This window comes from Artibeus jamaicensis, unplaced genomic scaffold (assembly GCF_021234435.1).
Source record: "Artibeus jamaicensis isolate MK-2021 breed Jamaican fruit bat unplaced genomic scaffold, CSHL_Jam_final contig_786, whole genome shotgun sequence".
Classification (NCBI taxonomy): domain Eukaryota; kingdom Metazoa; phylum Chordata; class Mammalia; order Chiroptera; family Phyllostomidae; genus Artibeus; species Artibeus jamaicensis.
In genome coordinates, this window is record NW_026521971.1 from 487,281 (window position 1) to 509,799 (window position 22,519).

The window sequence follows — 22,519 nt, forward strand, 5'->3', positions numbered from 1 at the left end:
TAAACATTTGGAGTAGCTCTTCCTTCCTTTACAAAAAGGATTAGCCAGCTTTTCTAGTGAATTGCAAAGTGCTAAGCCTTTTCAAAATTCTCTTGCAAAATTGTTCCAAGTGGTTTTCAAAAGCTTCTAAAAAACATTTTCTAATTAATTTGCAACACCCCGAATAACAGTGTCAATTATTAAAACAGAAATTTATTTCCTTCAGTTTGGTAATAAGCAGGAACCTGCCTGTACCCATTAGATGTTAGGGATGGAGTCCCGGCAGCATGTAGGTGGCCTGGTAGCTCCATGCTTAGGTTCACCAGAAAGATGACAAGCATAGCAGTCAGTGAAGTCATCAGCATCCCTCCACCTTGACCCAAAGCTTTCCTCCAGAGAACTTCCCAGATAGGGTGTGTGTTAGACATTGAAAATAATAAAACTACTTACTAAACAGAATTCTGACATGTAATATCCTGTAGTTTATTTCAGATTTCAAAAGAAACATACAGAACATTCAGAGACACATGAAGAGATGCTCAATATCATTAGCTATCAGAGAGATGCAAATTAAAACCACAATGAGATACCACTTTACACCAGTCAGGATGGCTATCATAAACAAAGCAACAAACAACAAATGTTGGAGAGGTTGTGGGGAAAAGGGGTCCTTAGTTCACTGTTGGTGGGATTGTAGACTGGTACAACCATTATGGAAAACAGTATGTAATTTTCTCAGAAAAATAAAAATTGACCTGCTTTTTGACCCAGCAATTCCACTGCTAGGATTATACCCCAAGAATCCTAAAACATCAATTTCAAAGAACCTATGCACCACAATGTTCATAGCAGCACAATTTACAATAGCCAAGAGTTGGAAGCAACCTAGGTGCCCATCAGTAAATGAATGGATCCAAAAATTGTGGTACATATACACCATGGAATTTTATGCAGCAGAGAGAAAGAAGGAGCTACTACCTTTTGCAACAACATGGATGGAACTGGAAAGCATTATGCTGAGTGAAATAGGCCAGGCATTGAAGGACAAATACCATATGATCTCACCTTTGACAGGAAGCTAAAGAATAAAACAAACAAGCAAACAGAATAAAAACAAAGATGCTGAAATAGAGAACAAGTGGGCAGCGACCAGAGGGGGAGAGGGAAGGGAACTTAAGGGGAAAAAGGGGGAGGGATTTTGAGGAACAAGTATGAAAGACACAGAGATGAGGACTGGGGGGGGGATGGGAGGGAGGGGGGAGACCGGGCGGGGGGGGGGGAGGGAAAAAAAAATGTACTTAAAAAGTAACTAAATAAAATTAAAAAAAAAAAAACAAAAGAAACATACAAACTCAAGCAATGTTATTTAACCAAGACAGATAGTGGTAGGTGGTCAGAGGAATGGAAGGGCAGCATTCGGTAAGGGCCCTGTAAGCCATGATGAAAAGGCTAGTTTTCTTAAATCCACATATTTTTTTTTCAGTTTGCTTCCCTTGTTTATGTAGACTTTGGAAATAACCACTAATAGTGAATATAAGAATGGGATCTCAGCTATGTTTGAGTTCATATTTATTTCTCCTCATCCTAGCCGAAGAAGATAATTGCTTTCTGAAATTATTTTTATCTCATTTTATTTTTAATTTTAATTGTTGTTCAAGTACAGTTTTCTGCATTTTACCCCCAGCCCAGCCCACCCCCCAGCCCTCTCCACCTCCCTCTCATTTCCACCCCTGCCACGTTATTGTCCATGTGTCCTTTATACTTGTTTCTGTAAACCATTCATGCTTTTCCTTTGAAATTCCCTCCCCTTGCCCCTCTGGTTCCTGTCAGCCTGTTCTCAATTTCAGTGTCTTTGCTTGTATTTTGCTTGTTTGTTTGTTTTGTTGATTAGGTTCCTGTTAAATGTGAGATTATATGGTATTTCACCACCTGGCTTACTTTGCTTAGCATAATGCTCTCCAGTTCTATTCATTGCCGTTGCAAAGGGTAGGAGCTCCTTCTTTCTTTCTGCTGCATAGAATTCCATTGTATAAATGTACCAGAGTATTTTGATCCACTCATTTACTGATGGGCACTTAGTTTGCTTCCAGCACTTGGCTATTGTAAATAATGCTGCCATGAACACTGGGGTGCATAGGTTATTTTGGATTGATGTTTCAGGTTTCTTAGGGTATAATCCCAGCAGTGGAATTGCTGGGTCAAAAGGCAATTCCATTTTTAGTTTTCTGAGAAAATTCCATACTGTTTTCCATAGTGGTTACACCAGTCTGCAATCCCACCAACAATACAATAGGGTTCCCTTTTTTCCACAACCTCTTCAACATTTGTTGTTTATTGCTTTGTTTATGATGGCCATTCTGACCAGTGTGAAGTGGTATCTCATTGTGGCTTTAATTTGCACCTCTCTGATAGCTAGCAATGCTGAGCATCTTTTCATGTGTCTCTGAACCCTCTGTATGTCCTCCCTGGAGAAGTATCTGTTCAAGTCCTTTGCCCATTTTTTAATTGGGTTGCTTGTCTTCTTAGAATGGAGTTGTGTGAGTTCTTTATACACTTTGGAGATCAAACACTTGGTCTGAGGTATCATTGGCAAATATGTTTTCCTAGATAGTTGGTCCTCTTTTCATTTTAATGCTGTTTTCTTTAGCCATGCAGAAGCCTTTTATTTTGATGAGGCCCCATTTGTTTATTATTTCCTTTATGTCCCTTCTCTAGGGGACATATCAGTGAAAATATTGCTGCATGAAATATCTGAGATTTTCCTGCCAATGTTCTCCCCTAGGACTTTAATGATTTCTTTCTCTGACACAATGTTTTGCTGAGTTACCCCTATTGTTAATACCTGTATTATGTGGTACTATTTCACTGTATAAAGATAGTATGATAGTATTTGACAAACAAATATTGTTTGTCAAATATCCTATCGAGGGAATATGGATTTTTTCCAATTTGAGGCTGATATGAATAAATTTGCTAGAAGCAATATTATAAAAGTCTTTGTGAGGCTGTGTGTTTTATTTCTCTTAGGTAAATATCTAAGAGTGAAATTTCTAGGCCACAGGACAAATGTAGGTTTAAATTCGCAACAAATTGCCAAATAGTTTTCTAAAGTAATTGTTCTCTTTTATACTCCCACTAAGAATGTATGAAAGTTTCTGTTGCTTCACATTCTCACTAACATGTCATTTTGTCTTACATTTTAGTTATTCTAAAGGGTTTAAAGTAATATGTCATTGTGGCTTTTAATTTTTATTTTCCTAAAAATTGCTTATGAACAGCTTTAAATGTACTTAATGACCATGTCAAATTACTTTTCAAGTCTCTTGTCCATGTTTATTAGATTATCTGTTTTTATTGGTATGTAGGAATTAATGTTTTAGATGCATTTTCTTTGTCATGTAGATGTATTATCTTTTGAAAACAGCTTTATTGAGGTATAATAAGCACACTATAAACTGCAGATATTCACAGTATACAAATTGACAATCAGTTTGATGCATGGATGCACCCATAAAACCTTGCCAGCAGTCAAGATAAATAAACATTTATCACCACAAATTGTCCCTCATGAAGCTTCATAAATCTATAGGCAACCACTAATGATGTGCTTTCAGGCACTATAGGTTAGTTTGACTTTTTTAGAATAGTATGCAGATGGAATCATACAGTACGTACTCTTGTGTCTGGTTTCTGTCAATTAGTATAATTGCTCTGAAATCCATACATGATATTATGCATATCAGTCCTTCCCCCATTTGTATTGGTGACAGGGCTTCATGATATAGATGTACCAAAAATTGTTTATCTATTCAATTTCAATGGTCATTATTTATAAATAAAGATGCTGCTAGCATTTAGGAATGAGTCCTTTGCATGGACATACACTTTGACTTCTCTTGGGTAAATACTGAGGTGTAGAAGAACTAAATCATATAGTCTGTGTATGTTCTATTTTTTTAGGAACTACAAAACTTTTTCAGAGTGCTTTTACAGTTCCAATTTTAACACATTCTTGCTACACACTTCGTATGATCAATCCTTTTAATTTTAGCCTTTCAAATAATAGTGATATCTCCTTGTGGCTTTAAAATAGCATTTTCCTTATAGTCAGTGATGTTGACCATCTTTTCAAGTGCTTCTATGTCAACCATATATCTTCTTTGGTAAAATGTTTGATATAATTTATTGGCCGTTCTTTTCATTAGATTACTTGTTATCTTAATATTGGGTCTTGAGATTCTTTATACAATCTAGATAGAAGTAAGTATTTTTCTAGGTTTTGTGTGTGTGCACATCACTTACCATTATATTTTTTAGAACAAATTTTTTTAACTTTATGACTGTAATTATGTATTTCTTTTAAGGACTATATGTTTGGTTCTTTTTCCCCCAACCTTTATTTTTTAGTTACAGTTTACTTTCAATATTATTTTGTATTGGTTTCAGGTGTCAGCACAGTGATTAGACAATCACATACACCAAAATGTGTTCCCCCACAATATTCCCAGCACTCACCTAGCACCATACACAGCAATTGCAACATTACTGACTATATTCCCTGTGCAGTACTTTACATCCCCATGACTATATTGTAACTATCAATTTGTACTTGTTAACTCCTTCATCTCTTTCAGCCGGTCCCCCTACCCATCTCCCATTTGGTAGCCACCAGTCTACTCCCTGTGTCTATGGGTCTGTTTCTGTTTTGCTTGTTTGTTTATATTGTTCTTTAGATTCCATGAATAAAATCATTTGGTGTTTGTCTTGCTTTGACTATTTAGCATAATACCCTCTTGCTATCACAAATGGTAAGATTTCATTCTTTTATTATGGCTGAGTAATATTCCATTGTATATATATTCCACTACATTTTTAACCATTCATCTATTGATGGGCACTTGAGCTGCTTTGAAATGAACACAGGGGTACACAGGTTTTGAATTAGTGTCTTGGGGTTTTTCAGCTATATACCCAGAAGTGGAATCACTGGGTCATAAGGCAGTTTCATTTTTAAATTTTTGAGGAAACTCCATATTGCTTTCCACAGTGGCCATACCAGTCTGCATACCCACCAACCATGTACGAGGGTTCCCTTTTCTTCACGTCCTCGTCAGCACTTATTGTTTGCTGATTTATTGATGATGGCCATTCTGACAGACATGCTCATTGTGGTTTTAATCTGTATTTCTCTGATGATTAGTGACATTGAGCATCTTTTCATGTTGGCCATCTGTATGTTCTTTTTGGAGAAGAGTCTACTGAGGTCCTTTGCCCATTTTTAAATTGGATTGTTTGGTTCTTTTAGTGTTGAGTCATAGGAGTTCTTTATAAATTTTGGATATTAACCCTTTGTCAGAAGAAAATAATCTTCCAGTCAGCAGGTTGTGTTTCATTTTGTTGATGGTTTTCATTGCTGTGTGAAACTTTTTGCTTGATGTGGCCCCGTTTGTTATTTTTTCCTTTGTTTCCCTTGCCCAGAGAGATGTGTTAGAATAAAATATTGGTAAGAGAAATGTCAGAGATTTTATTGCCTATATTTTTACTAGGAGTTTTATGGTTTCAGGTCTTACATTTAAATCTTTAATCCATTTTTGAGTTTATTCTTATATACAGTATAAGTTTTTGGTTTTGTATCTAAGTAATTTTAGACCCAAAGTTACCAATATTTTCTTTTTTATTGTCTTCTAGAAATTTATTATTATATATTTTATATTTCATATATTTCTAGGTATAGCATATGTTTCTAGTTAAGTTTTATAAGTATTTCAAGGTACAGATTTGAACTTCATGTTTTTATACATGGATGTCTAAATGTTTCAGCACTATTTGTTGAAAAGATTATATACTTTTGCCACTAAGTTGCCTTCACCTGTCAAAAATCAGTTGTCTAAACATGTGTAGATCAATTTCTAGAATCTCTATTCTGCATAGTAGCTCATCTATTAATCTATTTTGTACCAAAACAGCACTGTCTTCATAACTTCATGTCACAATAAATATTGATAATAGTGTCATCTTTTTGAAGGTTTCAAAAACTCTTTTTACTTAAAACAAGTCTTTAATAAAAATATCAAAGACAACATAAAAAATAACATTTCAAAGATTTTTTTATGTTGTCTTTGATATTATATTTTCTTTATATTTTACTTAAGTTATAAAATCAGCTAGTTCTACAAAAAATTAACTTTATGACATTTTAAAATTAGAATTGAATTGGATCTATCAATTAGGGGAGAATTGACATCTTAGATTACTAAATTATCTGACTCACTACCAGTGAACACACCAAATCTCTATTTGTTTAGATTTTCTCTTAATATTTTAGAGTCACAGTGTCATGTACATCTCTTTTGATATATTTCCTTAAATAGACAATGTCATTCATGAATAAAAGCAGTTTTAATTTTCCTTTATAATCTAGATATGTTTCATTTCTTTTTAACTTTCTTGTTCTACTGTACTGGGTATCACTTCTATTACAATATTTAGTAGAATTCACCAGAAACCATATGGCCCTGGGCTTTTTCTTATTGGGAGGTTTTTGACACCTATTCAGTGTCTTTATTCTTAAGTGGTTTATTCAGGCTGTCTATTTCTTTATGAATCAGGCTTGATATTTCTTGGAATTTATCAATTTCTAAATTTTCTAATTTATTGGTATTTAATTGTTCATAGTAGTATCTTAGGATTTTTGCATTTCTGTGGTGTTAGTTGTAATATTTACTCCTTCATTTCTGTTTTGAGTTCTTTTTTAATTTTTAGGTAAATTTGTCAATTTTATTTATCTCTTCAACAAAAATTAGCTCTCAGTTTTATTTTTTCTATTATTTTTCTGGTGTCCATTTCATTTATTTTTACGCTGACCATTGTTATATCCTTCCTTCTAACTTTGGACTTACTTAGTTTGTGTGTTTTCAGTTCCTTGAGGTAAAAAAGTCAGGTTTACTTGAGATGTTTTTTAAATGCAGGTATTTGTTATTATAAATTTCTCTTAGAACTTTTTTTGTATTTTCATTTATGTTTATTTCAGTGTTTTTATTTCTTATTTTACCCACTGGTTTTTCAGGAATGTGCTGTTAAATTTCTACATGCTTATAAATTTTCTATTTTTCCTCCTCTGTTAATTTCTAATTTAATGTCTAATTTCTTAGCATTGTGGTGAGAAAAGGTACTACACATGTTTTCAGCCTTTCTAAATTTGCTAAGATTTGTTTTGTGTCTAATGTATCATCTGCCCTTAAGAATATTCCATTACTGGGAGTCCAAGGCTCCGCTCGCTCCTCATACTTAACGGGAGCGAACAGACCAAAAAGGGCTCAAGAAGAACTCAGAGCCCCAGAGCCTATAAATCTAAGCGATGAAGAAATAGCAAAACTCTCAGACGCACAGTTTAAAACACTGGTGATCAGGATCCTCACACAACTGGTTGATTATAGCCACAAATTAGACAAATATATGAAGGTGAAACTAATTGAAATGAATGGAATTGCACAGGAAACCAATAGCGATGAAAAGGAAACTGGGACTCAAATCAATGGAGTGGACCAGAAGAAAGCAAATAATGGCCAAACAGAAGAGTCAAGAAGCAAGAATTTAAAAAAATGAGGAGAGTCTTAGGAACCTCCAGGACATCTTTAAACGCTCCAACATCCGAATTATAGGGGTACCAGAAGGGGGAGAGGAACAGCCACCAGTGGAAAACTTATTTGAACAGATAATAAAGGAGAATTTCCCCAATCTGGCAAAGGGAAATAGACTTCCAGGAAATCCAGGAAGCTCAGAGAGTCCCAAAGAAGTTGGACCCAAGAAGAAACACACCAAGGCACATCATCATTACATTAGCCAAGATTAAAATGAAGGAGAGAATCCTAGAAGCAGCAAGAGCTAAGGGAACAGTCACCTACAAAGGAGTCCCCATCAGACTGTCAGCAGATTTCTCAAAAGAGACCTTACAGGCGAGAAGGGACTGGAAAGAAGTATTCCAAGTCATGAAATCCAAAGACCTACAACCAAGATTGCTCTATCCAGCAAAACTTTCATTTAGAATGGAAGGATAGATAAAGTGCTTCTCAGATAAGATCAAATTCAAGGAGTTCATCATCACCAAGCCCTTATTATATGAAATGTTAAAGGGACTTATCTAAGAAAAAGAAGTTAAAAAAACATGAACAGTGAAAGGACAGCAAACTCACAGTTATTAACAACCACACCTAAAACAAAAGCGAACTAAAAGGACAGCTAGATCAGGAGTGGAAACATAGAAATGAAGATCTCAAGGAGGGTTAGCAACAGGGGAGTGGGAGGAGGAGAAGGGGGGAGAAGGTACAGAAAATAAGTAGCATAGACAGTAGATAGAAAATATATGGGGGGGGCAAGAATAGTATGGGAAATATAGAATCTAAAGAACTTGAGACACATGGTCATAAACTAAAGGGGGGTTAATGGTGGGGACGGGGGGTAGGGTGGAGGGGAATGAAAGGGGGAATAGAACAACTGTAATGGCATAATCAATAAACAAAGAAAAAAACAAATAGATAAGATAATAAAAAATAAAAAAAGAAAAGTAAAACAGCTGAAACACACACACACACACACACACAAAGAATATTCCATTAACATTTTAGAAGAATATGTACTCTGCTGCTGTTGGAATGTTCAGTTAGATCCATTGGGTGTAATATATAATTCAAGTCCTGTGTTTTCTTAGTGATTTTCTTCCTGGATGATCTACCCACTGTCTATAGTGAAGTTCTGAAGTTCTCTACTATTATTGTATTGTTGTCATTTCTCCATTTAGATCTGTTAGTATTTGCTTAATATATCTAGGTTGCTGTGACATTGGGTGCATAAATATTTATGATTGTTATATCCTTTTGATGAATTGACCCCTTTATCATTACATAATGTGCTTTGTCTCTTGTTACAGTTTTTTTACTCTGAAAGTCTACTTTGTCTAAGTATAGCTACCTTTGCTATCTTTTGTTTGCATTTGCATGGGGTATCTTTTTTTATCCTTTCACTTTGAGCCTATGTGTGTCTTTGAAGATGAAGTGAATCTCCTGTAGATAGCATATAGTTTATCTTCTTTTTAACAAATCCAAACAGCCATTCTTTGTCTTTTGATTAGAGAATAATATAATTCATTTATATTTAACATATTTGTTGGTAAAGATTTACTAATGCCATTTTGTTCATTGGTTATTTTTGGATACTTTAAAATTTTTTGTTTCTTTATCCCTCTCTTGATGTCTTTGTGAATTGATGATTTTCCATAGTGGTATGTTTTGATTCCCTTTTGATAAAAAAAATTTTGAAATATTTGTTCTAGCTGTATGAAATATACCATTGGTATTTTAATAGAAACATCACTGAATCTATAGATTGCTTTGGGTAGTATGGACATTTTAATGATTCTAATTCTTTCAATACATGAACATAATATATGCTTTCATTTATTTGTATTTTCTTAATTTCTTTCTTCAGTGTTCCATAGTTTTCTCAGTACAGGTTTTTCAACCTCCTTGGTTAAATTTATTCCTAGTTACTTTAGTTTTCTTGTTCCTGTAACAAATAGGATTCCCCTCCCCCCAGTTTCTCTTTCTGATATTTCATTGTTGATGTACAAAAATGTAATTTATTTCAGAATATTGACTTCGTATCTTGCTATTTTGCCAAATTCACTTATTTGGTTGAGTAGTTTTTTTGGTGGAGATTATACGGTTTTCTATGTACATTATCATGTTGTCTGTGAATAATGACAGTTTTACTTTCTCCTTTCTAATTTGGATGCCTTTTATTTCTTTTTCTTGTCTGATCACTATGGCTAGAACTTCCAGTACTATGTCTAGAACTTCCAGTACTATGTCGAATAAGAGTGGTAAAAGTGGAAACCTTTGTCTTGTTCCTGATCTTAGTGGGAAAACTTTTAGTTTTTGGCTGTTGAGTATAATATTGGCTGTTGGTTTCTTATATATGGCTTTTATTATGTTGAGGTATGCTGCCTCTATTCCCACTTGGCTGAGTGTTTTTACCGTAAATGGGCACTGGATATTATCAAATGCTTCTTTAGCATCCATTAATATGATTATGTGATTTTGGTCCTTTATTTTGTTTATGTGGTGTATTACATTTATTGATTTGCGAATATTGTACCATCCTTGCATCCCTGGGATGAATCCCACTTGGTCATGTTGTATGATCTTTTTAATGTATTCCTGAATTTGGATTGCCAATATTTGTTAAGGATTTTAGCATATATGTTCATCAGATATAGTGGCCTTAGTTTTATTTCTTCACTGTGTCTTTACCTGATTTTGGAATTAGGATGATACTGGCCTTATAAAGAGTTCAGGAGTCTTCCCTCTTCTTCAATTTTTTGGAATAGTTTAAGAAGGATAGAAGTTTTTCATTAAATGTTTGGTAAAATTTCCCTGTGAAGCTATCAGGTCCAGGACTTTTGTGTCCTGGCAGTTTTTTTGATTATTGCTTGAATTTCACTAATTGCTATCAGTCTATTCAGGCTTCCTGCTACTTTTTGATTCAGTTTTGGAAGATTATATGTTTCTAGAACTTGGTCCATTTCTCCCAGATTGTGCAATCACTTGGCACGTAGTTGTTCATAGTAATTTCTTAAAATCCCTTGTATTTCTGTGGTATCAGTTGCAACTTCTCATCTTTCATTTTTAAAAATTTTTATTGTTATTCAGTTAAAGTTGTTTCCATTTACCTCCCATATTCAGTCCCATCCTCCCTAATCATCTTTGTCCATGGATCCTTTATACATGTTTCTCGACTTGGCCCTTCCCATTCTTTCCCCCATTATTCTCCCCTCCCCTCTGGTTATTGTCAGTTTGCTCTTTAGTTCCAGGTCTCTGGTTCTATGTTGCTCACTTGTTTTGTTTTGTTGGTTAGGTTCCACTTATAAGTGAGATCATATGGTATTTGTCTTTCACTGCATGGCTTATTTCACTTAGAATAATACTTTCCAGTTTCATCCATGCAATCCTTTCTTTCTGCTGTGCAGTATTCCACTGTGTAAATGTACCACAGTTTTTTGATACACTCATTTAGTGATAGGCACTCAGGATGTTTCCAGCTCATTTCTGATTTTATTTATTTGGGTCCTCTCTCTTTGTTTCTTGATGAGTTTCATTAAAGGCTTCTTGACTTTATTTATCTTTTAAAAAAACAGCCCCTGGATTTATTGATCCTCTGAATCATTCTTTTAGTCTCTATGTCATTTAGTTCTGCTCTGATCATGATTATTCCCTTCTTTCACTCTGGGCTTTGTTTGTTGTTCCCCCACTTATTGTATATATAGGTTTAGGTTATTTGAGATTTTTCTGTCTTTTTTCAGTAGGCCTGTATTGCTATGAACTTCCCCCTCAGTACTGATTTCTCTGTGTCCTGTAGGTTTTGGGTTGTTGTATGTTCATTTTCACTTGTTTCCAGATACTTTTTGATTTCTTCCTGATCTCACTGTTGACCCAGTCATTGTTTAATAACATGTTATTCAGTCTTCATGTATTTGAATGTTTTTGAGTTTCTTTCTTGAGATTGGATTCTAGTTTCAAGCCATCGTGATCCAAAAAATGCTTGATATGATTTCAATTTTCTTGAATTTGTTGAGGCTTCTTTTGTGTCCTACTGTGTGATCTGTCTTTGAAAATATTTCATGTGTGCTTGAAAAAATGTATATTTTGCTTCTTTGGGGTGAAAGTTTCTGTGTATATTAAGAAGTTCCTTTTGCTATAGACTAGAGTGTCATTCAGTGCCATAATATCCCTGTTGATTCCTTGTTTGGAACATCTGTCCATTGTTGACAGTGGGGTGTTACAATCCCCTATACTGACTGTGTTGTTGTCAATCTTTCTTGAAGTCCTCCAAGATTTTCTTTATATATTTAGGTGCTCCTATGTTGAGTGCATATATATGTTCAAGATATATTCTCCTGTTGGACTATTTCCTTACACATTAGGTAGTGACCTTCATTGTCCCTTTTTATGGCTTTTTTTAAAGTCTACTTTTTCTGATATAAGTATTGCTACTCCAGCTTCATTTTCATGTCCTTTAGCTTGGAATATTTTTTCCATGCCTTCACTTTCTGCCCATGTAGATGTGTTGTTCTGAGGTGCATCTCCTGTAGAATGCATATATGCAGGTTGTGTTCTTATTTGTTCAGCTACCCTATGTCTTTTGATTAGAGCATCTAATCCATTTACACTTAAGGTTATTATTGATAGGTGCTTGTTAATTGCCATTTTTTTGTACTTCTCTCTCTCCTCCTTTTTATAGCAGTCCTTTTAGCATCTCTTCCAGTGTTGGCTTGGTGGAGATGTACTCTTTCAGCCTTCTTTTGTCTGGGAAACTTACTTCACCTTACATGTTAAATGAGAGCCTTGCTGGATAGAGTAATCTTGGTTGTAGGTCCTTGCTTTTCATTACCTGGAATATTTTGTGCCAGCCTTTCTGGCTTATAGTGTTTCTGTTGAGAAGTAAGCTGATAGCATTATTGGAGCTCCCCTGTCTGTTACTAGCTATTTCTCCCTTGATGCCCTTAAGGTTTTCATTTTCTCTTTAAAATTTGCCATTTTAATTATGATGTGTCTTGGAGTAGGTCTCTTTGGACTCATCTTGAGTGGGACCCTCTGTGCTTCCTGAATTTCTGTATCATTTACCATTACCAAGTTAGGAAAGTAAGTTTTCTGTCATTATTTTTTTCAAACAGGTTTTCTATTCCTTGTGCCTTTTCTTCTCCTTCTGACATTCCTATGATTCGAATGTTGTTGCATTTCATGTTTTCCTGACATTCCCGTAAACTGTCCTCATTCTTTATGAGTCTTTTTTCAGTTTTTTGCTCTGACTAGGTATTTCTTTCTACCTTGTCTTTCAGCTCATTTATTCTGCTTTTAATTCCTTCTAGTGTATTTTTTATTTTAGATACTGCATTCTTCATTTTTTCCTGGTTCTTATTCATAGTTTCTATGTCATTTTTCATGCTGCTGTAGTTCCCACTAAGTTTCTTGTAGCTCCCATAAAGTTCCTTGTAGTTTTCACTGAGTTCCTTGGCATCCTTATAACCATTATTTTGAATTCTGTGCCTGATAGATTGCTTGCCTCAATTTCATTTAGCTCTTTTTCTGGGGATTCCTCCTTTCCTTTCAATTGGGGGTTATTTATTTGTCTTACCACTTTAGGTGATTCTTTGTGTTTGTTCCTATGTCTCAGGTCACTTTGCATTGCCAGCAAAAGCAAAGTGGGGTGGACTTCTGTGGTAATTCTTTGGGACTCAGTGGTGCACCCTCTTTCATCTCCTGATATAGATACTCTAGGGTTGCCCTTTATGCAGTTTATGTGGGCTCTCTTTTTTATTTGGGCTTTGATTATTGGTGGTTCATTCATTTGTGGGTTCTCCCTGCCAGCTGGCTGACTGGGATTCACAACCTCTACCATGTCTTGTATGCTGTTGTACACATGCTGGTTAACAAAGCAGTACTACCCTGAAAACCAAACCCGCACCAACTAAAATACCCCCTACTACATCAGCTATATCAACAGCAATTAAGCAAAGATTAATAGTGATAGAGAGAGATTAAGGTACATTATACATGGGATTATTATACCCATGGCATGTAATCATTATACCCATGTATACTGCACATTTTTATTTTAGCCTCAAAAATGTGGGCAAAAAAAAAGTGTACATTATACCTGGTAAAATACAGTGAATGGAAGTTTCTCATTTGTGACCTCAGGATGTCAATGGCCAAAACAAAGGCTGTTCCATGTTCAAATGTATAAATTAATATGATTTATTAAATGTACATTATGAATCATAAAACGCTGTTATAGATACCAAGCATTGCTACATTTCTCATTTGTTCTTTCATTCAAAGGCATTTAATAAGGGCCTGCAGTGCTGCAGTGATCCTGGTGATGGTCTAGGCACTGGAGAAAGAAAGAAAAGGGTTCTACCCTCCCAGGACTTACACTTCTCCATTGTTACACAGGGGTATTTTTTGTAAAATATAAGATTATTATTTTTTTCTTCTGGGAAAAAACCTAGAATATTGAACCTAATTGTTTATGGGATTCCATCTAGTTGGTAATTCCTACAGGCATCAGCTGAAAGTTGATAGAAGTTAAAACAGTGTCTTGTTTAAGATGTAGACAGTAAGAACAGGTCTAGAAGGCAGTGCAGACAGCACACTGTTTACTGCACCAGCCTGGGGAAGGGAAAAAATAGTGTGTGTGTGTGTGTGTGTGTGTGTGTGTGTGTGTGTGTGTGTGTGTGAGAGTAAATTGTGGGGGCTTTTATATCTGAGATTTGTCCCTGTAATTTATTCTCTTTACAGACATTTCACTCATTAATACTCATAGAAATGGGGTTTTCAAAGCAGCACATTAAGTTTGCAGAACCCAGTGCTATGTATTTCCTCGTAATGAATTGGAACCAGACCTATGAGCCAAAAAAGGTAAGAGCGCAGTTTTCATGACTTACATGTCTTCAAAATGCCAGTACTACACATATAAGTATATAGATTAGGATGTCAAAGTTACAGCTTGTGCTAACTTCGCAAATGATCCCAGAATATTTTCACCCCTGTTTATAATAAAAAGGACAGTTTATGAATGAGAAACCAGAGAAAATGATCCTGTTGAATCTGTGTCATGAATGCTGTTGTTTTTCCCATGAATCAGATGATATTTTTATTAGCAGCAAGGAAATCAATACTTAAGCCCTTTAATTTTCAGTCGCATGGAGATTAATTTTCAGCCCCACTGCCCTTTCCATGATATCATGGCTTGTAACCATGGAAATAAAATGCACATATTTTAGTCCCCAATGCAAGAACCATTAATTACTAGGCAAATGACCACATGTGGATTGTTGTTAAATATGGAAAAGTAAATTCTTCATGCTCTTGCTTGAGAAATACTGAATGCAAAAGAGAAAACAAAAACAGAGAAGAAAACTCCATTGCCAATGAAAACAGGAGACAGACACGCTTCCTACCCATAATGCTTTTCCAGAAGAAATGAAAATAAATAACATTGAGAAAGAGAACACACCTCTGCAGATAGAAATCAGTATGCAGAATTGGCCAAAAGGTAAGGCCACAATTTAAGTATCTGAGCCAGTGATTCCATCCAATTAGCAGTAACATCTAAATGTGCACACAAGCCACAGTGCATGGTGCTTTTTACAACGAGGTAGGCAAATCAGGTGTTAACACACATTCACATACATAATAATTTGCAAGAATCAGATTTTCAATGTGATTAGATAGTGAGCAAATGAACCATGACATTTACCTCTGTAGTGGACACTGAGATTGGTTAGCTGAGAAGCAAACACTCAAATACTCTCCAAAGAGACTGGGTATGGGGCCTCCCTGGAAACAAGGCAGACTTCTACCAGTTCATAGAAGACTGTGTCTGCAAGGTGAAGCCTTATGAAAATAACTAACTTCTCTTAAACCAAAAGTTTCTGCCCCTTGGAATTGAGCCCCAGTTGTTGCACAAATAACCCACCCATTAACATACTTACTCCCTGGAACTGGGCCTGATGGATTCAGTCCTGGTAAAACACTACATCCAAGACAGCTGGACATCCTAATTCTGGGCTCACCGTTCTCAGACTGAGTTCATAGGCTTAGTCTACTGCTTTATCCAGTGCCTATGATGTTCTGTTCCCAAGTTCAACATTTTTAAAATTTTTTAAAAATACATTTTATTGATTATGCTATTACAGTTGTACCATTTCCACCTCTTCATTCCCCTCCACTCTGCACACCCTCTCCCACCCATATCACCCCCCTTAGTTATGTCCATGTGTCATAAGTTCTTTAGCTTTTACATTTCCCATACTACTCTTGCCTTCCCCCTGTCTATTTTTTCCCCACTGTCTATGCTACTTATTCTCTGTACCTTTTCCCCCTCTCTCTTCCTCCCACTCCCCTGTTGCTAACCCTCCATGTGATTTCCATTTCTGTGGTTCTGTTCCTGTTCTAGTTGTTTGCTTAGTTTGTTTTTGTTTTTGTTTTAGATGTGGTTGTTAATAACTGTGAGTTTGCTATCTCCTTTCACAGTTCATATTTTTTATCTTCTTTTTCTTAGATAAATCCCTCTAACATTTCATATAATAAGGGCTTGATGATGATGAACTCCTTGAACTTGACCTTATCTGAGAAGCACTTTATCTGCCCTTCCATTCTAAATGAAAGCTTTGCTGGATAGAGTAATCTTGGTTGTAGGTCTTTGGATTTCATGACTTGGAATACTTCTTTCCAGCCCCTTCTTGCCTGCAAAGTCTCTCTTGAAAAATCAGCTGACAGTCTGATGGGAACTCCTTTGTAGGTGACTGTCCCCTTATCTCTTGGTGCCTCAAGGGTTCTCTCCTTCATTTTTATCTTGGGTAATGTAATTATGTTGTCCCTTGGTGTGTTCCTCCTTGGATCCAACATCTTTGAGACTCTGAGCTTCCTGGATTTCCTGGAAGTCTATTTCCTTTGCCAGATCGGGGAAGTTCTCCTTTATTATTTGTTCAAAGAAGTTTTCCACTTGTTGCTCTTTCTCTTCCCCTTCTGGTACCCCTATAATTCAGATGTTGGAGCATTTAAAGATGTCCTGGAGGTTCCTAAGCCTCTCCTCATTTTTTTGAATTCTCATTTCTTCATTATTTTCTGTTTGGTTGTTTCTTTCTTCCTTCTGGTCCACTCCATTGATTTGAGTCCCAGTTTTCTTCCCATCGATATTAATTCCCTGTGCATTTTCCTTCATTTCACTTAGCGTAGCCTTCATTTTTTTATCTAATTTGCGACCAAAATCAACCAATTCTGTGAGCATCCTGATCACCAGTGCTTTGAACTATGCATCTGATAGGTTGGCTATTTCTTCGTCACTTAGTTGTATTTGCTCTGGAGCTTTGATCTTTTTCCATTTGGGCCTTTTTTTTTGGGGGGGGGGGTCTGGTCACATCTGTTACATATGAGGGGCAGAGCCTCAGGTGTTCACCAGGGCAGGGCTAGTCACTGGGTTGTGATGCTGTATTTGGGGGCAGGGGTCCAAAAGGGAACAATGGTACTTGCTTTGCTCTCTCTCTCATTTCAGTCCCTTCTGCCGCTTCCCCCAAGCAAATTGGGCCCTTCTGGTGCTGATTCCCATTCCTGGGTGGGTGGGTTTGTGTACGTTCTGGGACCCTGTGGGTCTCTCCAACAAACTCTCCTGTGAGGCTGGGAGTCTCTCCCAGCACCTCACCCCCCACAGGTGTTTTCAGTCGGTGTTTTGAGGCTTTATTTCCCTGCACTGGGGCCTGGGTTGTGCAGTCTGTCTGACTCCCCAGTTTCACCTGGTTTATCTGCGCATGAATGTGGGGCCCCCTGGTCTGCCAGCCGCCCTGGGTGCCATGCCCTGCTTCACAATCGCCACCTGATTGTGAAGTCTGGGTCTGCCTGTTGCCACCCTACACCCACCCAGGGTCTGCCAGCCACAACCTGTGCACCCAGGGTCCACCAGCTGCTGTCTTGTATGCCCAGGGTTTGTCAGCTGCTGCCTTGCACGCCTGGTGCCACAACCCCTCTCTGCCTGGTCACCCAACTCTGCCCCTCCTACCAGTCTGGTGCCACTTTTTTTTTTTGCCACAACCCCTCTCTGCCTGGCCACCCAACTCTGCCCCTCCTACCAATCGAGATAAATATGTCTATTTTAACTCCTTGGTTGTCAGACTTCCATATAGTTCAGTTTTCTGTCAGTTCTGGTTCTTCCAAATTCAACTTTTAACTACTTCCAAAGTTTCTGTGGTTTCCTGGGATTGCAAGCCTCCATTAAAGAGGTAATTCTACTGGTTAAAAAAATTATTACCAGCCCTGGCTAGTGTAGCTCAGTGGATTGAGTGCGGACTGTGAATCAAAGGATCACGATTCGATTCCCAGTCAGGGCATATGCCTGGGTTGCCAGCCAGGTCCCTAGTGGGGATCATTTGAGATGCAACCACACACTGATGTTTCTCTCCCTCTCTTTCTCCTTCCCTTCCCCTCTCTCTAAAAATAAAAAAAGAAATAAAATAATACAAAAATTATTACCAATACAATTTTGACAATATACTGTGAAAATAAATCAGTTTTATTTTCAAATTAGCCATTTCATTTATCGGTGATGATCGTTATTTCTTCAGGATCCATATTTCTCAGTCACTCTCAGTGATGTTTGATTTTCTGCCTTGAACACTGCTTTCATATTCTCCTCTTGGGGCTCCTTATTAGTGTCCTAATGGCTGCTGTGACAAATTACCACAAACTTGGTAGCTTAGAGCAACAGAAATTTATTCACTCTCAGTTCTGGAGGCCAGAAGACTGAAATCAGTTTCATAGGGCTGAAATCAAGGTGTCCAAAGGGCCCCACTGCCTGCATTGGCTCTAGGGAAAAGCCCATATCTTGCCTCTTCCAGTTTCTGGTGACTGCTGGCATCCCCTCGTTCACAGCTGCATTGTGCCGATCTCTGTCCATTTTAACCTTTCCTCTCTGCAGTGTCTGTGTCTAACCTCCCTCTGCCTCTCTCCTATAAGGATACATAGGATGGCATTTAGGGCCAACTCAGGTAACCCAGGAAAATCTCGCATCTAGAGATTCTTAACTTAATTGCATCTGCAAAGACCTTTTTTTCCAGATAATATTCACAGGTTCCAGAGATTGGGACTTGGTATATTTAGGGCCAGCACTCGGCCCACTACAGACCCCATCTAAATGTTTGTTCATTGTTCAAATGTCAGGCATAGAGGTGGTCTTTCTCTCTGCTTTAAATCCTGCATACTTGATGAGTTAACACCGCTTCCAAATTCACCTCAGCAGAGTCATGTATGTAGTCATAGAATAATTTAACCCATTGCTTAAAAAACGTCCTGGAAAATTTGGCTGATGGAAGCCTAAAACCCAAAGATTTAGGCTTCCATCAGCCAACATTTAAACCAGACTTCTTTCGTGCTTAATCTGGGTATGCTTCATTCCCTTTTACTCTGGATACTGTAGCTTGGGCCTTTACTTGGATTTCTAACTCCATAAATGTGTTTGTCATGCTTCCTACCTAAAATAACTACTACTATAAAATAATGACATGGTATACTGGTCTTCTTGGCCTTTCTCTTTCAACTTTGTCAAATTGTACATTGCCACTTCACATAGTTATATTTTAACTGTCATAGGGAATTTTTCAATAGCTCATTTAATTGATTTTCTTTTTAAAGCTTTAAGAAATTGACTCTCCAAGGCTTCTTGGATCCAATTTGCTTTGGGGGGAAGTACTTACTATATTGTGGATCTATTCAGCCTCCTCTAAATTATCTTCCTTTCTACGTTTGTTACCTGGTAATCTTTCAGTTTGCTCTGTTATCTCTGAAGTTAATAGAAATTAGTTCTTTATTCATGTATAACAATATCCTAGTGCTACATATTCTAATTCCTTATTAATCAAACTGTTGTCCTTAATTTGACATGATCCATGTTACATCATCATCTGTTAGGAATGAAAACTTTTAGAACTATTCACTTAGATCTGCTGAATTGGAACTCGAGTTTTAGCAAGGTCTCCAGGTGATTTATACTTATACTAAAGTTTGATCAAGTTTGAGAAGTGCTACAGGAACCAACCAGTGAATGCATGGACGGGTGGAGCAGCAAATCAGTCTCCCTTCCTCTCTCCACTTCCCTCCCTCCCTCTGTCTCATCTCTTTTCTCTCTCTAAAAATCAAAATAAAATAAAATTTGAAAAGTGATGTCCTAACCAAATCAATTCTCATGCAATGGTTAAACAATTTATAAACTTAGTGATTCTTTTTCTGTGTAAATTTATAGTAATTTCATTCAGGTTTTTCCCCATTTCAGTCCAGTTGGTAGTCACCAATTACATCAATCTTGTACGTCATTTCTCTTACCTGGAGGAAAAAACAGAAGAATGGGATGAGAGACTAATAGCTGCCTTCCAGCACTCCAGGAGTTAGGATAAAATGATTTTGAAGGGTTCCAACTTTGATATTGAATGAATAAATTAACATAAAATCTCTAGAAGACAGAGTTGTACTAAAAGTAATGTACATTAAAAATCATGTACTTATTGAGACATTACACATAATACAGCAAGTCTATCAATTTACTAACACATTTACTTCTTATTACCTCATCTTGGTAAGTGACTACTTCAGTATATCTTCTATTTTAGTTCTTAGTTCTAAAGCAATTTTTGAAATAAATTACTGAAGCTTGGCTAGTATATAACAATCCCCAGTTTTATTAAAATATTCTCAGGGATTTTTCTATAAAAGATGCCTCTGGGTATTTATTTAGTTCATAATTTATATATCCTTGTGCCTAAATCATTGGCTATAAATGTCAGTTGTTAGTAGGACATTATAAATATAGTATTATTATAGAAATGAACAAGGAAAACATTATAGTTTAGAGAGAAAACACCAGTTTTTTAGTGAATTTAGAGCACAAGAAATATGAAATACAGGCAGATCTGAAAGACTCCACTAGACATTCAGTGTCCGTTCAAAACCTTGGTGTGTTCCAATAGTGTATATAGTCTGAGTTGGTAATTTCCCCACATGTGCTTGTTAGTCTAAAAAATAATAGACTAAGCATTAACATCAGTAAGTATTTACAGGGTTGGGCGAAAGTAGATTTAAAGCTGTAATGCAAATAAAAATGCACTAGTTAATAAGTAATAAAAGAATAAACTGTGTTTCATGTACTCACAGCTGTAAACCTACTTTTGTTCACCCCTGTATTTGAATCTTTTCAAAAATATAAACTATAATCAAGCTGAGGAGTTCACCCTACTTTTATACCTTTATTTTATTTTGAAACAATTTTTATCATTATATAGTTTTATGTTATTATCTAGTGTTAAATCTCTTTAAATATATTTTATATTGTCTATATTTCATAGAAGTAATTTCTAATATTTCAATGCTTACTCTGGGCCAAGAACTGTTCATTTTATTCTCCTCATAACTTTATGAGTTGTAGTTAATATTATTGGCTTCCTTTTACAAATGGAAGAATGGAATTAGTGAGGTTACATTGCTTGACAGTACATGATTAAGTTGAGATTTTTATCACAGGAAGTATGATATGTAATAATTATTACAAATGAACTCAAATAAAACAGTGTAGTAAGTAAAACAAATGTTTTTTTCATTTTCTTTTCCACAGTCCTATTTATAGCATTGCTAGTAGACACTATTAGTTATTTTGTCTTTCTTTTTAGAACTAGTCAATATTCAAACATAACCACCTTATATACACATTTATATATATTAACACTACTATTTTCCCACCACCCCCCCCCCCCCCCCCCCCCCCCCCCCCCACCCTCCCCTACCCCCCCACACCCCCAAATGCTTTCCAGTTCCATCCATGTTGTTGCAAAGGGTAGTAGCTCCTAATATCCATTTTTATGCTACATTAAATATTTCTGCTTGTGAAGCAACATGGTACAATCGGAATAGATGACCCATTTTTAATGTTCTGAATAAATACTGAATCATACAAAACTAAAAAGCATTTGTGAAATGTCAGAATTAAAGCAGTACAATGTAGAGAACATCCATATACCTACCCCCATTAATGTAATAGAACATCACCAACAATCTTTAGCATTCTCTACATCGCGCCCAGTCCACCCCTTCCTCTCTACCTATTCAAAGAGAATGACTAATCTAAATTGCATTTGTCATTTTTTTTAATCTTTAGAGGGGAAGGGAAGGAGAGAGGGAGAGAAACATCAATGTATGGTTGCCTTTCGTGCATCCCCTGCTGGGAACTGTCCTGCAGGGAACCGGTCTGCAACCCAGGCTTGTGCCCTGACTGGGAATCGAACCGCGATTGTCTGGTTCCCAGGCCCACGTGTGTTTGTCATTTTTTACTTTACTTTAAATATTAACCATCTCTAAAACATATATTATTTAGTTTGAATGTCTGTACTATATATAAGTACAAATGTTTAATTAATTGGCTGCTCATCCTTGTCTACATTCTATAAAACTTTATTTGAGGACTTTCCCATATTCAGTCACAGTATACTTTAGAGTTTCTTGTCATGAGGTAAAGCAGAGCTTTCATCTTATTTTGAAATAACTTTTATCACATAATTTTGTCATAAGAAACATTAATCTGATTTTCTAAAGCCTGGTGTACACAAACTTATCTGAATGTGTTAATTACTCAATTCCTTTATTAGACTTATATAAACTCTCTGTTTCCCAAACCCTCTACTACTTATCATTAGCCATTTCTTCTTTAACTACAGCAACAACTCCAGATTAACAAAAGCACCTACTCCTTCTTCTAACTTCCGAGGTCAGTTGTGGCAGAACATTACCATTAGGTGTCAGGATAGTTGATATCCTTTAAATCATGGATTTGTTTCCACTATTATTATCCATGCTCTCTATGTGTCTAGAATATCTGTGGCATATTTATTTCCCCAAACATATTTCTTCTTTCTCTTTCAGTATTAACTTCCCTTAGGCAATTAGCCCCT